The following is a 16,417-nucleotide window of genomic DNA, read 5'->3' as shown; positions in this document are numbered from 1 at the left end:
AACGATGAACCCTTCATACTGATGGCTCTGATTATGAGCCTGTGTGCCTGAAACATGAACTAGGCCTATAGCTGTGGGGTGCCTAAGAGTTACCTCCTGAGCCTCCATGTTGCTCAAATGTGGCCACTCTCTAAACCAAACTCAGCATGTAGATGCATTGCCTTCCCCCCAGCATGGGACATGACTCCCAGGGATGAGCCTCCCTGGCACCAAGGGATTACTACCAAGCACCAGCTGATGATGTAACTACAAAAAGATGATGAACAAAGAGGTCAACTCAGATCAGCAGAATATCTCAGCCTACATGTAATATCAGGTGTTAAAAACTGCTTTTTGACTTTGGATAAAAAGGACAAGTGAGTTCATATGGCTAAGAGTCTCCAAAAAAGAGTCAGGAGATCATCAGCGGGTGATGCTTATACATGCCTCAGCAGGGTACCAGAGACAGGCAAGGTAGATGGAAACCCAGGTGCTGGTTCTCCTGAGGGCTGAAGTGACCCACAGGTTCTATGGTCAAGGCAGATGGCTCTGGAGTTCAGGGCCATGTCAGTTGGCCCTACTTTGGAGTTTGCGTTCCTGAGTGTGCTGGAGTTGGACTCAGATATAACCTTTCTACACATGCCTCTTCTGTCACTTTTACCAGACCTGTGGTGGGCATTTAGGTTGGTGTATACTCAGGAGACCTGAATCTCTGAACTGTCCATGTGACAGCCAGGTCCTGGGCCTCAGCAGACTTGCAGCTCCTACCCTCTGGTTTGTTGGACTTACCCTAGCCAACTGACAGAGAGGTGAAGAGGATCAACCATCACACCAGGGAGCCAAGAGTGCCTACAGCTGCAAGCAGGGGAATTGCATCCATCATCCATGTGGAATCTAAACCCCCTCTTGATGTAGAGGGGGACTGGACATAGCCATCCCAGGTCCACAAGATGGAGGAATAGAGAATGGATTAGAGTGGACTTACTGGTGTTCTGCTGGGGAACTATTGTGATTAGTAAGGGAGGAAATTATAGCAGTGATGTGGAGAGGGTGGCCATGGTGGCTGCTGATGGTCAGGAGAGGCAAGAAGAGATATGGTGTGGGGGCATTTTTAGGATTTGGAGTTGTCCTAGGTGGTGCTGCACAGATGGATACTAGACATTGTGTGTCCTGTCATGGCCCACTGGATGGACTGGGGGAGAGTGTGAACTACAATGTGGACCACTGTCCATGTGCTGCAGTGGTTCTCCAGAATATATTCGCCAGGTGCAGTGGATGGGCCACAATGATGGAAGAGTTTGTTGATATGAGAGGAGTGGCATGGGTGGGGTGGGGGGTATATGAGGACCTCATATTTTTTTAATGTAACATTTAAAAGAAAATAAAGAAAAAATAAAAATAAAAAATTGTCTCCAATGATATTATTCCACAGGGAAATCATCATTTTTATAAAAATTTATTGACAAGTTTTACATTTTTTTAGTTAATGAAATAATGTTATCTTCACTAACATGGGAGGATAAAGATAAGCAATCCCCAAGTGTTTTTCTAGAATCCTTAACTTTTTAATAATCTCACTTCTGATTTGATACTTCAAAGTTGATTTTTTAAAAAATATTTTAAGAAAGTTTACCAATTGAGAGCAAGCCCCAGCTTTTGTTCAAGGAAATCTATTTTGATTTCTCTCCATATTCTGTGAATTGTTCTAGAAAACAGAGGAATTCTGAGGGAGATACCCATATATAAATAACTGCTGGGATGTCATATTCTACTTATTAAAAATGTTTCTATATTAAATATAACGTTCTTACAAAGAAAGTGGAAAACAGAGACACAAACAGTGAAACACTGTCCTAACTGCCACCCACTCTCATCATTTCTCCTCGGCATGTGTAAACCCCTGCCATATCCCAAGACAGCAAAGACGCTTGTAGGGTGAATGGGAGACATAGACCCATGGGATTATTCTCAATATATCTGTGCAGGGGTGTGATGCATATGGTTCAGAAATATCAAGGACTTAATCTCCCAGGCAGGACATACATCCCTCCATTTCTAGGCACCTGTGATCACAACCTCCATCTTTCAGGAGCAACAAATTGAAGACCTTCCTAAAGAATAGGTAAATCCAAAACCTTTATATATGACTCTCACCACCCCCTTTCTCTTAATATATTTTTTATTAAAGCATACCTTTCATACATATTATATTAGTCAGCCAAAGGAATGCTGATGCAAAGTACCATAAATGTGTTGTTTTTTTTCCTTTTCTTTTAAATGTTACATTAAAATATAGGAGGTCCCCATATACCCCCCACCCTACCCACCCCACTCCTCCCACATCAACAACCTCTTCCATCATCATGGCACATCCACTGCACCTGGTGAATACATTCTGGAGTACTACAGCACCACATGGACAGTGGTCCACATTGTAGTCCACACTCTTCCCCTGTCCACCCAATGGGCCATGGAAGATTGGTTTTTATAAAGGGTTTTTATAAATTTGGGTTAGGAGCTTACAGTTACCAGGCCATAAAGCCTAAGTTACTTCCCTCACCAAAGTCTATTTTCACATATTGGAACAAGATGGCTGTCAACAGCTATGATGGCTCAGGTTCCTGGGATCCTCCATTCCAGGTTCTTGCTTCTCTCTGGGTTCAAGGTTCCTTTCATCCTGGGGCTTGCTTCTCTTTACTCTGTGAGCTTACTTCCCAGACCTCCAGCTTAAGTCTTCAGTGTCAAACTCCAACATCAAAACTCTAACATCAGAAACCCTCAACTCTGTTTTTTGCCATGCCTTTTATCTGTGAGTACCCCCCCACCAAGGGGTGGGGATTCACTGCCATAATCATAACTCAATCATGCATAGGCATAGATCAGATAAAAAACATAATCCAGTATCTATTTATGGAATTCATAACCATAACAAACTGCTAAACTCCACTGTCTGAATTCCAAAAAGACATCACAATATTTGAAAAAAAACTTAAATCAGTAACAGTGCAAGTACTAAATCATATCACAATCAATTTGAAGAAATATAGTTTGTCTTGGGCAAAGTTCTGTCTGCTATAGACCTCTGTAATTTAGCAAACTATTTATTTGTTTCCAATACACAAATGGACAGATATAGGATAAACATTTTCATTACAATAAGGAGAAATTGGGAGGGAAACATGAGTCATGGGTCCTCTACAGTTAAGTAAACCTGCAGGGCATCTTCCATTCGATTTCAATCTGAGAGTCATTCTTAAAATGATGATTTCTTCTCCTCAGTGCCTTATGGGAAACCACATTTTCCACATGCTTGCCTAATGGCCATTGTCTTGGTTTCAGTCTCATCAAGCATTTGGATGTTAACAAAGGTCCAGAACTCTCTCTCCAAGAGTGTTGGGGTGATTGCCACACCTCATCCAATCTTTGAATTAGAGTTTAACCCCTCCCCCTTTTTACAGTGATGTGAAGAGAACATTTCCCCTAACCTTTGGCATACAGACTCAACCCTCTCAGAGCAATAAGTGACCCTCTAGCCTTCCTTAACATTTGGGGGGACATGTTCACCACTCTTAGACCTGTGAGATATTGACCTTAACTGCCCTAATCCATGCGGAATGTGTGCCACCTTCTCTGTACTCTGTGGTAGCAAAACTCTCTTGGAACATTGGACAGAAACATCCACCCTCTTCAACTGCTGGGGAAAACTCACTCTCTCTGTACACATGAGTGGAGTTCTTCTCTTGGCCCAAAATGGAGTCTTAATTCCAGATCTCAGCTTCCATGGTTTTCTTCATAGAGCTGTTTCTCCTTCAGTCTCTCCATTCAATGTCCCTTTTACTCCAGGCTGACAGTGGTTTTGTTCATACACGTCTCTCAAAAAGTCAATTGGTTTAGCATGCAGGAAGCAGGGGTCCAAGCCATCAGACAGTAAGACTTTCCACAAGTCTTTCCAACATAACTGTATCTTCAATCTTGACTTACCAGTTCCAAGTTTAGTTAAGTCATCAAATGGGGCACTTTCATCTGGGAGCTTGATTTTGAGAGGCTTGGAATTTCCAGAATCAGTTTCCATTTTTTGTTGTGCCCAGCAGTTCAGTCCTCAGTATATCTCTCTTCTAGCATTTTGCTATAAACTGCAAGCAGAAGCCAAGCTGCATTCTTCAGGTTTACTTTGGAAATTTCTTCAGCTAAATGCCCATGCTTGCCATTTTCAAATTTGCCTGCCATAAAACACCAGGAGTTAATCTTACTACGTTCTCTACAACTTTAAAACACAGATCACCTTTCCTCCAGTTTCCAATAATAGTTTCATCATCTACTTCTAAGTCATCAAAAAAAAGTCTCTTTAGCATCCATATTGCTATCAACAGTCTCTTCAAAGCATTCTAGGCCTTTTCCATTAAGCAACCCACAATTTCTACAAAAAATACCCCTTATCTATTTATAAAACCATTCCAGCACTTTGGTAATTGCAAAAGCACTTCCCCACCCCTTAGGTACATATCGGATTACAAACATAACCCAATATCTATTTTTGGAATTCATAACCATATCATACTGCTACACATGGTTATGGCTAAACTTGAAGTGTATAGTAAAAATTGTAAACTTAGAAAATAAACAGGCATAACACCATACAAGTGTCCCATACTTCTCCTCTGCACCAACACATTGCATTGTTTAGATCCATTTTTTACAAACCAGGCTAGAGTGTCATTGCAATAACTGTAGTCCATGTTTCATATTTCATGTATTTTTCCAGGCAACACCCTATTTTTTTAAAACACAAATGTCTTTTATTATTATATTTAGAAAAAACATTGAATCAATCCAAAGTGTAAAATGAATGGTGTCTGATATATTTGAAGAGTTATGCATTGATGACTTCAATCATCATAGCTTTTTCATTATTTTCAAATGAATAATAATAATTATACGAATAAAATGGAAAAACAAATCAACAAGAAAATTATTCCCCTCTCAGTCTCTCTGTTTCTTTGCTGTACATAGGTGTTATTCTATCTAAACTTCCATAAATATTAATATGTATATCGAGCAGTTTTATTGAGGTATATTCACATACTGTATTATTAGGCAAAGTGGACGTTGAATGGAAATTTTTTAGCTGTTGAAAAAATCTTTATTGTAAAATTGTGAAATGAGTGGAAAAACATTGAAAGAATCAGAAATTTTAAAAAGAGACTCAATTTAATATAATCCATTAGAAGAAAAAGATATTATGGCAACAAACATTGCAAAGGTTAATAATAATTCTGGTATAATAGAAACTAATTTTAGCAAAATTCTAATTTTTATATTCCATTGCTAACCATTGGACATAATGATCTCTAAGGATAATACAAATTATTGGTTTACTTACTCAGTTTCAATGGAGGCCATAATTCTTTGGGGTAATCAAGTTTCTATCTGGAATTCTTCACATTTAATTCTCATAAATTACCACAGAGAACAAGATCACTAGAAAGACCACAATATTATAAAATAGGGCCCCTTACAATTCAGTAAGCTATGGTTCTAGGAGAAAATGACCAAAAAATGAGAAAATAATGACAATGCAATGATGAGCCAACCTTAACAAAGGCCCCCAATACCAGATAATTTCCAAGCTTAGAACTAAGGGTAATCTGTTCAAGGAACATGAAATAGACCTTTGGGCTCTGGGTTCCAAAATGGTTCCCCACAGTGGACCCTGGTATTATACGATGAACCTCACCCTCAACATTACCTGGATGGTGATCAGCAACTGCATGGAACATCTGCTTTCCCCTCCTCCATGACAGGTTCCTGGTGGGTGAAGTCTGTACAATTCTGCTGACAAATTACTTGGAGCCCTAAGTGGTGGCATGCAGGAGGGACTCTTGAAAAGAAAGCTCCCAGAGAAAAGGCAATGCAGAATATGCAGAAAGAAAGAGTGCTAAAATAAGAGCATTGTAGAATAAAGTAACTAAACTTTTGTTCTGCTTGGTAGTGGGGATGTGGTGGTGTCTCAAATATACAAGGAATATGGAAAAACAACTAATCAAATTATGATTACAGAGAAAAAGTAAAACACAGCAGTGGTCAAAACAGATAAACCCAAAATACATGCAACAATAATTTGTTGTTAATGGGGGAGTGTAAGTAAAGTATCTCAAGCATATGTATTGGAACATGGTTAGTGGTAAGTGTCTGATATGTTCTCATCTCTAAGAAATGATATGCCACAGTATGGGTGATGATGGAGGATTGTTGTAAGGAAAGTATGATTTAGCACATGATTGTTTTGTTAGTTCTCAACTCCTGTATAGAAAATATATTTACAAAAATTATAATGGGGTGTATTGGTGGAAAATACACCAAATGAAATGTATGGAATCTAATTATGAGAAAGATTTTGATGATTTTCTCTCATGCACATATTTGGTGTACTTAGAACAGAAAAGTCAGTTTTCAAATATCTAGCAAAATACTTTCTTTAAATAAGAATTAACTATCTATTATCATTTTCATATTCATTAACAGCTAAGATTGAAACCCTTTCTCAAAATATAATGTAAATGCTATGAGGAAATAAAAGTTGTTAGCTCTTTTTAAAAGTAAATTCTTTAAAAACCAGAGGCTCCAAATGCTATTATTTCATAGGGAATGCATTTTCACAAAAATTTCTAGACAATTTTTTTTTTTTTGGTAATGAATCAATGTCAACTACAATAATGTGGGAGAATAATGATAAGAAATCCCCAAATGTTTCTCTATGATTCCTTAATTTTTTAATAATCTCACTTCTGGTTTAATAATTCAAAGTTGATCTTTTCGGATTATTTTATGGAACTACACTCAACTGAGAGCAAATTCCATCTTTCATTTCAAGGAAAGGACTTCTGATTTTTCTCCATATTCTTTGAGTTGTTCCAGAAAATAGAGGAATTCTGATTTAGTTACCCATATATAAATAACTGCTGTGATGTTATATTATACTTTTTAGAAGGTATTGAAACATTTTTACAAAGAAAGTTGACAACAGAGACACACACAAAAAAGCACAAAAACACTGTGTCCCAACTACTGCCCATCCTCAAAATTTCTCCTATGGCATGGTAAAGCCCCTGCCCAAACCCAAGAAGACTAAACCACTTGAGGCTGAATAGGAGATTGGACATACTTGATTAGTCATAACATATCTGGAGGTTTTGTGATATGAATAGTTCATAAAAATCCAGTCTGAATACTCCAGCAGAGCATACAGCTCTCCATCCCGAGGCAACCTTGATTCCAGCCTCCATTTCAAAAGCAACAAATTGAAGACATGATGGATAAAGGGTCTTCAGTATCCCAACAATCTTACAAACTCCATTAACATGAGAAAACATTGTACTTTATCACTTAAAGCAGAAAGTATAGCTTTTGCCTTACCAAACCAAATGACATTTAAGAATTTGATAGAACAGCAGGAACTTTGCAGCTTATCCCATTTTTTTGCCCATTCCAGGCCCTTAAAATAAGAGACCATTGGATCTGATGTTTTATTTAATTCTGAAAAAGTGATTACCATTTAACATAATATCATCAATAAGGTTATAGCCACAGGTCCCTTCAATTGAAGCCAGATTCTTTGCCACTATGCCAGGGCAGATGGTTGGTTATTCAGACGGTTTGGGGGAAGCACTGCAAATTTCCATTGTTGACTTTTCTACAGGTAGGGGATGCAGACTGGCTTGATTTGCTTCAGGAGATACTAAAGAAAGCCTTATCATGTTTTAAAACAAAGTGATAGTGATGCAATTGGATATTAATATTTTTGCAACAAACTAGCAATATTTGGAACTGCTGCATGCCACAGAGGTGTTACTTTAATTTATAAGAGGTTGTTTCTGTGATACAATATTTTTTAAATAATTGAAACTATGATTAATAACATTATACTTTTATCTAATATTATGGCAAAGGATAATTAAATTTTCAGGAATTGTATGCACTCTTTAAGTATTCATATGAACATTTTACTCATACAACTTTCAATTAACAAATAGTGTAAGAATCCCCCTTAATTTAATAACCCTTTTAAATACTTTCTATTCAATTTATAACATATTAAGTGAACTCAAATATTTTATCATTTTACATTTTTCAGGTGAAGGAACAATAATTTTGCAATAATTAAAGATACTTTTCTGGATTTGACTTTGAGAAAGTAAAACATTAAAAGTTGTCAGGTTTGACCATTATGTTCTTTTAAAAGTGATAAGACTTGTTTCTCTTAAACAACCAAGGAAATGATAAGGTTAAAGTACATGGAGTTATTTTGAAAAAACAAACTTTCTTCTTTACTGATTATTCATGAGAAAAACTTTTTATAATGTTTTACTAAACAGATAGATGATTTAAGAAATTTTGAGAAAGAACAAAATTTTAAATTTGAATCAGTATACTATTTGATACTGAACCTTTTATCTCTTAATAGACCCATCAAATCTTACTAAACTTTATCCACAAAAATTCCTTTTTCACACACTCTCTGCACTTTCTGCATTCATTCAGATTTTGTCCCACATTTTACTCTTTCTTAATAATGAGTTATCTTAGGACAAAATTGTTTTCTTTTTCCTTAATAATAAAAACACATTATATACACCCTACATACAAAAGTTACCAAAATGACTTTGAAAACTCTCCAAGCAAACTTCTTACAATATCATATTATTATTCATACCCACAGATTGTAGTCATTTCATCTCAAGACAAATTTCACCTTCACAGAACACATTCTATTAAACTTACCAAATTTTAGTAGAACTCTTTTAAGAATTTTCATTTCTCAATTTAATATTATCATCCAGATCTATCAAAATATACACTGAACAGACAAACACAAAATGAATTATGAAAGCAAGGTCAACACAGAATCAATCTTCATCTGTCCAGTATCTTGGCAAAAATACATCGGGCAGCCATTTCCTTTTTGTCCTTTACTTGGTCTGATCATTATCTGTCCAATATTTCAACATCCTCTCTAATGGACCATCTGGAAAAATGTCCCCAGGGGGCCTTACAGATACACCCTTTTCTCTTTCCTGGCCAGTCAACAGTCCATATTCCCCATTCTGAGTCTTGTCTGGGTTTCTTTCTCTCAGATCCCTTCACTTCTTCTGTCTCTGGCAATCTGGACACTCACTTGCTTCACACAGTATGTTGCACATCTCATATACAACCAACCTCAGATTAATCAGAATCTCCTGACCACCAAGACTACACTTAATACTCCTTTTTCTTAACTTGGTCAATGCACAGAGTTGACTGGTCAATGAGATAAAGGATTTTCCCTTCCTCTTTTCTCATCCACAACCAGCAGATTTAAGAATCTTGTCTTGGGGATTTCCACCTGTTAGAGGTTGCCTCCAAGTGGCAGAGTACAAGACTGCTCAATTAGAGGTGTGCACCTTCCACTCATCCAACCCAGCACACCCCTCTGAACCTTCAAATCCCAGAGCCCCCAAAGTTGTTAGACAGAAAGCTGTACCTGAGAAAGAATAAATGCTCATCCAGTTGTGTGGGGGAAAAGAATTATTTATGATTTTGCAATAATGGGCATGCAGCCAAATATGATAGTTGACTGGTACCCTGAAAGACAAGACACAGCAAAATTTATTCCCTAAACTTAGCAAACAGTCAACTCCCCTGTTTCTCACTTTGCTGGGTATGTCAGTGACTACAGCTTATGTGAGAGGTATAACTAACTTATAAATGGCTTAATTTCCATATTTTGGTGACCCTGACCTTTACCTACGTAAGGTGTTGGAGCTAATCTTAGGCATACATTAGAGACTACCCCACATCTTTATAACCACAATAACCACAGAGCCAGTTTGAGTTAGTTTTTAATTTGACTGGGATAATAAACCATGAGGCTATTTTGAGCTTTCAGTTTTTTAGTTTCCATTTCCCTGATTCCACATCAACTTTATGTGAAAGATAAACAATTCTCTTCTCACACAACTCTCCATCTCTAGCCACCCATGATCACAGCATCCACTTTCAAGAGCAATGAAATGATGATCTAACTAGAGCAATAGGTAAATCAAAAATTTTCATGTATGACTCTCCCCACCCACTTTCCATTAAAATATTTATTGAAGGATATCTCTTACACATGGACATATATAAAATTGAAATGTAGAGTAAAATATTGTAAACTTAAAAGATAAACAGGTATAACACTATACAAAGGTCCCTTACATCTCATCACCAACACCTGGCATTGTCGTGATCCACTTGTTTTAAACTAGGTTAGAGCATCATTGAAATATTACTAATAACTGTAACCCATGTCTCATATTTTTTGTATTTTCCTGGCATCCCTCCTATTTTTTAAAACAAATCTATTTTGATACATATTTTTAAAAATTCAGCCTATCCAAAGTGTACAATTAATGGTGTTTGATGTATTAAAAGAGTTGGGCATTGATCACTTTAATCATTGTTAAAATTTTTCATTATTTCCATGGTAATAACAATAAAGATTGGAAAAAGACAAACACACCAACAAGGAAATTATTCCTTTCTCTATCTCTCTGTTTCCTCTGTAGTACATAGGTTCTATTCTAGCTAATATTCCACAGATATTAATTTATCAGGTTTTTTTTTTTTTGAGCTATATTCACATAATGTGTCATCTAGACAAAGTGTATATTCAGTGGCACTTGCTTTAGCTGTTGAAAAGGTCTTTATTCAATGTGATAGCCAGGTCCTGAGCCTCAACAGACTCCAGCACCTACAATCTGATTTATTGGACTTACCACACTCAGCTAAGATGGAGTTGAAGAAGGACAACCACCACACCATGGAGCCTAGAGTGATTACAACTGAAAGTGGGAGGATTGCATCCAGCATCCATGTGGAATCTGAGCCTCCTCTTGACATAGAGGTGCAATGGACACAACCAATCCAATGTCCACGTAGAAGAGGTGGCATTGGATGGGGAAAAGTGGACATGGTGGCTGATGGGTATGGGGAAAGGCAGGAAGAGATGAGAGGTGGAGGCATCTTTGGGACATGGAGCTGCCCTGGATGGTGCTTCAGAGACAATCACCGGACATTGTAAATCCTCACAGGGCCCACTGGATGGAATGGAGGAGAGTATGGGCCATGATGTGGACCATTGACTATGAGGTGCAGAGGTGCCCAAAGATGTACTTACCAAATCCAATGGATGTGTCATGATGATGGGAATGAGTGTTGCTGGGGGGGGGGGGGGGAGAGGTGGGGTGGGGGGGTGGGGTTGAATGGGACCTCACATATATATTTTTAATGTAATATTATTACAAAGTCAATAAAAAAATAAATTAAAAAAAAAGAAAAGGTCTTTATTGTAAAATTGTAAAATAAAAGCACAAATAGATTGAATGAAATGGTAAATTTTAAAAGAGGCTGTACATTAGGCTTGAATTAATATAATTCATTGTAAGAAAGAGATTGAGGTGGGACAAGATGGCATCAGAGTAAGAGCACCCATATCATTGCTACTATAAAATTGGCTGAATGAGGCAGCAGACTTGGCCCAGTGGTTAGGGCGTCCGTCTACCATATGGGAGGTCTGTGGTTCAAACCCCAGGCCTCCTTGACCTATGTGGAGCCGGCCCATGCGCAGTGCTGATGCCCGCAAGGAGTGCAGTGCTATGCAGGGTTGTCCCCATGTAGGGGAGCCCCACAGGCAAGGAGTGCACCCCCTAAGGAGAGCCATCCAGCATGAAAGAAAGTGCAGTCTGCCCAGGAATGGCACAGCACATGGAGAGCTGACACGACAAGATGAGTCAACAAAAAGAAACACAGATTCCCGTGCTGCTGACAAAAACAGAAGTGGACAAAGAAGATATAGCAAATATACACACAGAACAGACAACTAGGGTGGGGGCAAAAGGGGAGAGAAATAAATAAATAAATCTTTTTTAAAAAAAATTGGCTGAATGGGAACAAAATCCTGCCTGAGTGAGCTGTTTTGGGAACCCACAAAATAGGAGGCTGCTGGACATTTATCCAGAGAGCATGACAAGAAGAGCGATAGCTCAAGGTAAAACAATGGGTTTCTGTCCTTCCCACAGGTCAAGAAGGTTCAGCTTTCCCAAATCTCACCAGTCACACAGCTGGAGGAGAAAAACTTCGAGAGTGAGAAGGTTCTGGTGAAGGGTGGAGAGGGGTTTCACAAGTGCAGTTCAATTGTAAGGATACTCTGTTTTGAGCTTTGGGGAGGATAACATCTGGCTTGAGGAGAAACTAGGAAGAGGGGAGAGGTGAATCTGTGGAGGCAGCATGATGCACGTAACCTCTATGGGTTACATCTGGGAGGAGGAACAAGGCAATTAGCTAATCCTGTGCAACAAACCTCAGGGAGGGGAACAGTGAAAAGTGCTTGGTAGGCTACCAAGGGCATATACAGGGTTCCCAGCAAGGTGTGAGTGCTCTCTCAAACAGACTGAGAGTCATTATTTTCTATGGTGATTTGGTTCACCAGGGTCCCATTTGAATTTGGGAGGGGAGCTCTCACACAGGCTTCCAGCTGCCCTGAGAGAGAGGGAAGTGAGAAAGGGAGAAGGGAAGTTCCTAATTAGTTTATTCAATGGCAGAGTTGATCCTGCTTCTGGAAGGGGACTGTATTTGAGAAGCAGTATGATCCTGAAGGAGGGTTTGGTTTAGTGGAGGAGTTTCAGCAATTGAAAGTGCAAGATTTCAGGTTCAGTTCACAGACCCTTAGAGTAGTAATCCACTGGAATATTAACTGAATGATATTGCAGGGATAGATACAGGACTTTGTATATCCTGCCATAAATCATTGGATGTAGTGGGGGAGAGTGTGAACTACAATGTAAACTATGGTCCATGAGGTGTGGCAGTGGTCCAGGTGTATTCACCAAATGCAATGAATGTACCTAACTGTTGAAAGGGAATGTTGATGTGGAAGGAGCAGGTGTTGGGGGGTGGGGTATATGAGAACCTCTTATGTTTTTTAACATAACGTTTTTTGTGTTCTATTTATCTTTTAAAAAGACCTTAAACATATGAATGAGATAGCATGGCAACAAACATTTATAAAGTTAAATAATAATTCTAATATGATAGAAATTAATTTTAACAAATTTCTAATTTTTATGTTCCACCTCTACCTATCAGACTTAATCTCTAAGAATGAAATAAATTATTGCTTTAGATATTCAATTTCAGGGGAGGCCATATTTCTTTCAGGTAATCTAGTTCTTATTTGGGAATTCTTCACATTTATTTGGCATAAATTATGACATAGAACAAATGTCACTAGGAAGTCCAAAATATTTTAAAGTAGGGTCCCTTAGCATTCAGTTACTCAAGGTTCTAGTAAGAAATGAGCAAAAAATGAGAAAATACTGACAACACAATGATCTGTCAATCTTAAATACTGTTCCCCAATATGAGATACTTCCAAATGTAGTGCAATGGATAATCTGTTCAAGGAACATGAAATTCATCTTTGGATCTGGGTTCCAAAATGGCTTCATGCAGGGGAGTCAGACACAGGATAACACTCACCTTCGACTCTGCTGGCCCACAGAAATGTGGCCACAGGGTGGTGCTCAGCAACAGACAGGCAACAGACACTTGTTTTTCCTCCTGCATGGCATGGTTCCCTGTGAGGGTTGCCCACATAATTCTGCTGACAAATTACTTGAAGCCTGGAGTGGTTGCATGGAGGAGGGACTCTTTAGAAAAGAAAGCTTCTGGAGAAAAGGCAATCTAAAAATGCAAAAGGAATAAAAGAGAAAATAAATGAATCCTAGAACAAAGTAACTAAGTTCTAATTCTATGTTGTAGTGGGGGTGTAGTGGTGGTTCAAATATACAAGGAAAATTAATAAACCACTAGTCAAACTCATGATTATGGAGAAAAGGTAAAACACAGCAATGGTTAACACAGACACACCCAAAATGCACACAACAGTCATCATTTGTTGATAATGGTGGAATGTGGGAAAAGTGTGCCATTTGTATTGTATGGACCATGGTTAGTGGTAAGAATCTATGACATTTTCTCATTATCTATAAGAAATGATGCACCACAACATGGGTGATGACAGAAAATTATTGTAAGGAACTGTGACTGAGTACATGATTGTTTTGTTAATTCACAACTTCTGTAAGGACAATACATTTACAAAAATTATAATTGAGTGTGTTGGGGAAAATACACCAAATGGAAGATACGGACTCTAGAGAGAGTAATATTTTGATGATATCCTCTCATGTACTTGTTTGTTGTATTTAAAACAGAAAAGTCAGTTTTCAAATATCGGGTAAAACGCCATCTTTTAAAATAAGTGTTCAATATCTATTATCATTTTTATATAAACTATTAGCTAAGAGTGAAAGAATTTCTCAAAATATAAAGTCAATACTATCAGGAAATGAAAGTTGTTAGATCTTCTTAAAAGTAAATTCTTTAAAAAGAAGAGGCTCCAAATGATATTATTTCATAGGGAAAGGATTTTTACAAAAATTCCTGGACAGATTTTTCTTTTTTTAGTTAAGAAATAATGTTGACTACATTAACGTGGGAAAATAATGATAAGAAATCCCCCAATATTTCTTTTTGAATCCTTAATTTGTAATAATCCCAATTTTTATTCTATTATTCAAAGTTTGTCTTCTTTAATTATTTTATGAAACTTTACTTGATTGAGAGTGAACTCCAGCCTTCATTTCAAGAAAATTTGTCTCCATATCCTTTGAGTTGTTCTAGAAAATAGAGGAATTCTGAGGTAGTTACACATATAAAAATAACTGCTGTGATGTCATATTTTACTTTTTTAGGAAGTATTGAAATATATGAAACATTCTTACAAAGAAAGAGAACAACAGAGATGAAAAAAAAACAAACCCCAAAACCCAGAAACTGTGTCCCAACTTCCACCCATATTCAAAATTTCTTGTATGGCATGCTAAAAGCAATGCCCAACCCCAAGAGGACCTAGCCACTTAGGCTGAATGGGACATACAGTTCCCTCAATGGCTCACAAGTTATCTGGAGGGGGTGTGAAGCGAATGGTTCATAAAAATCAATGGCTGAGGGAAGTGGATGTGGCTCAACTGATTGGACTCCATATGGGAAGCCCTGGGTTAGCTTCTCAGGGACTCTTTGTGAAGACAAGCTGGCCCACACCTGCAGAGAGCTGACAGCTCACACCTACCAAGAACTGGCACAGCTAGTTGATGCAACAAAAAGGAGACAAGCAGACACAGAAGAACACACAGAGAAGGGACACAGAAAGTAGACAACAAGCAGGTAGCAAGGGGGGTGATAAATAAATAAACTAAATCTTTAAAAAGAAAATCAGTGACTGAATACTCCAACAGAGCATACAGCCCTCATCTCCAGGCATCCTTGATCACAGCCTCCATCTCAAGAGCAACAAATTGAAGATGTGACTAGAGAAAGAGGCAAATCCTAAACCTTCATTATGACTCTCATCACCCTCTTTTGCTTAATATATTTTTCATTGATGGATATATTTCATACATGGACTTGAAAAATATAGTAAAATTGTAAACATAAAAAGTAAATAGGAATAACACCATACATGTTTCCCATACTTCACATCTCCACCAACACCTTGCATTATTGCGATCCATTTGTTACAAACTAGATCAGAGCATCATCACAATATTACTAATAACTATTACCCATGTTGCAGATTTCATGTATTTTTCTGGAAATTCCCCTATTTTTAAAAACAAATCTATTTTATTGATACATATTTTTAAAACATCCAATGTATCAAAAGTGTACAAAGAATGGTGTTTGGTATATTCAAAGAGTTGTGCATTCAAAACTTCAGTCATTATTAAACTCATTATTTCAATAGGAATATTAATTAAGATAGGAAAATAACAAGCAAAAATTAAATATTTACCCTCTCAATCTCTCTGTTTCCTCTGCTGTATATAGGTGCTATACAATGTAATCTTCCACAAATATTTCTTTATCAAGCAGTTTTGGGGGGGAGGGATATATTCACATACCATATCATCTAAGCACAGGGTATATTTAATGGTCCTTTTTAGCTGTTGGAAAGATCTTTATTGTAAAATTGTGAAATAAAAGAGAAAAGTTTTGGAAAGAAATGGACAATTTTAAAAGAGAGTATAAGTTAGGTTAGATTTAATATAATCCATTAAAAGAAAGAGATAGTATGGCAACAAGTATTTATAAAGGTAAATATAATTTTAATAAAATGAAAATTAATTGTAAAAATATCTAGTTTTTATATTCCACCTCTAATAATTGGACTTAATCTATAAGGATGAAATTAAATATTGGTTTACTTGTTCAATTTCCAAAGAGACCATAACTCTTTCTGAGTAATCAAATTCCTATTTGGGAATTCACCTCTTCTTTGTGTGATTTCCCACAGAGAACA

The sequence above is a fragment of the Dasypus novemcinctus genome, chromosome 28, assembly GCF_030445035.2.
Source record: "Dasypus novemcinctus isolate mDasNov1 chromosome 28, mDasNov1.1.hap2, whole genome shotgun sequence".
Taxonomy (NCBI): domain Eukaryota; kingdom Metazoa; phylum Chordata; class Mammalia; order Cingulata; family Dasypodidae; genus Dasypus; species Dasypus novemcinctus.
This window is presented reverse-complemented; position numbering follows the sequence as displayed.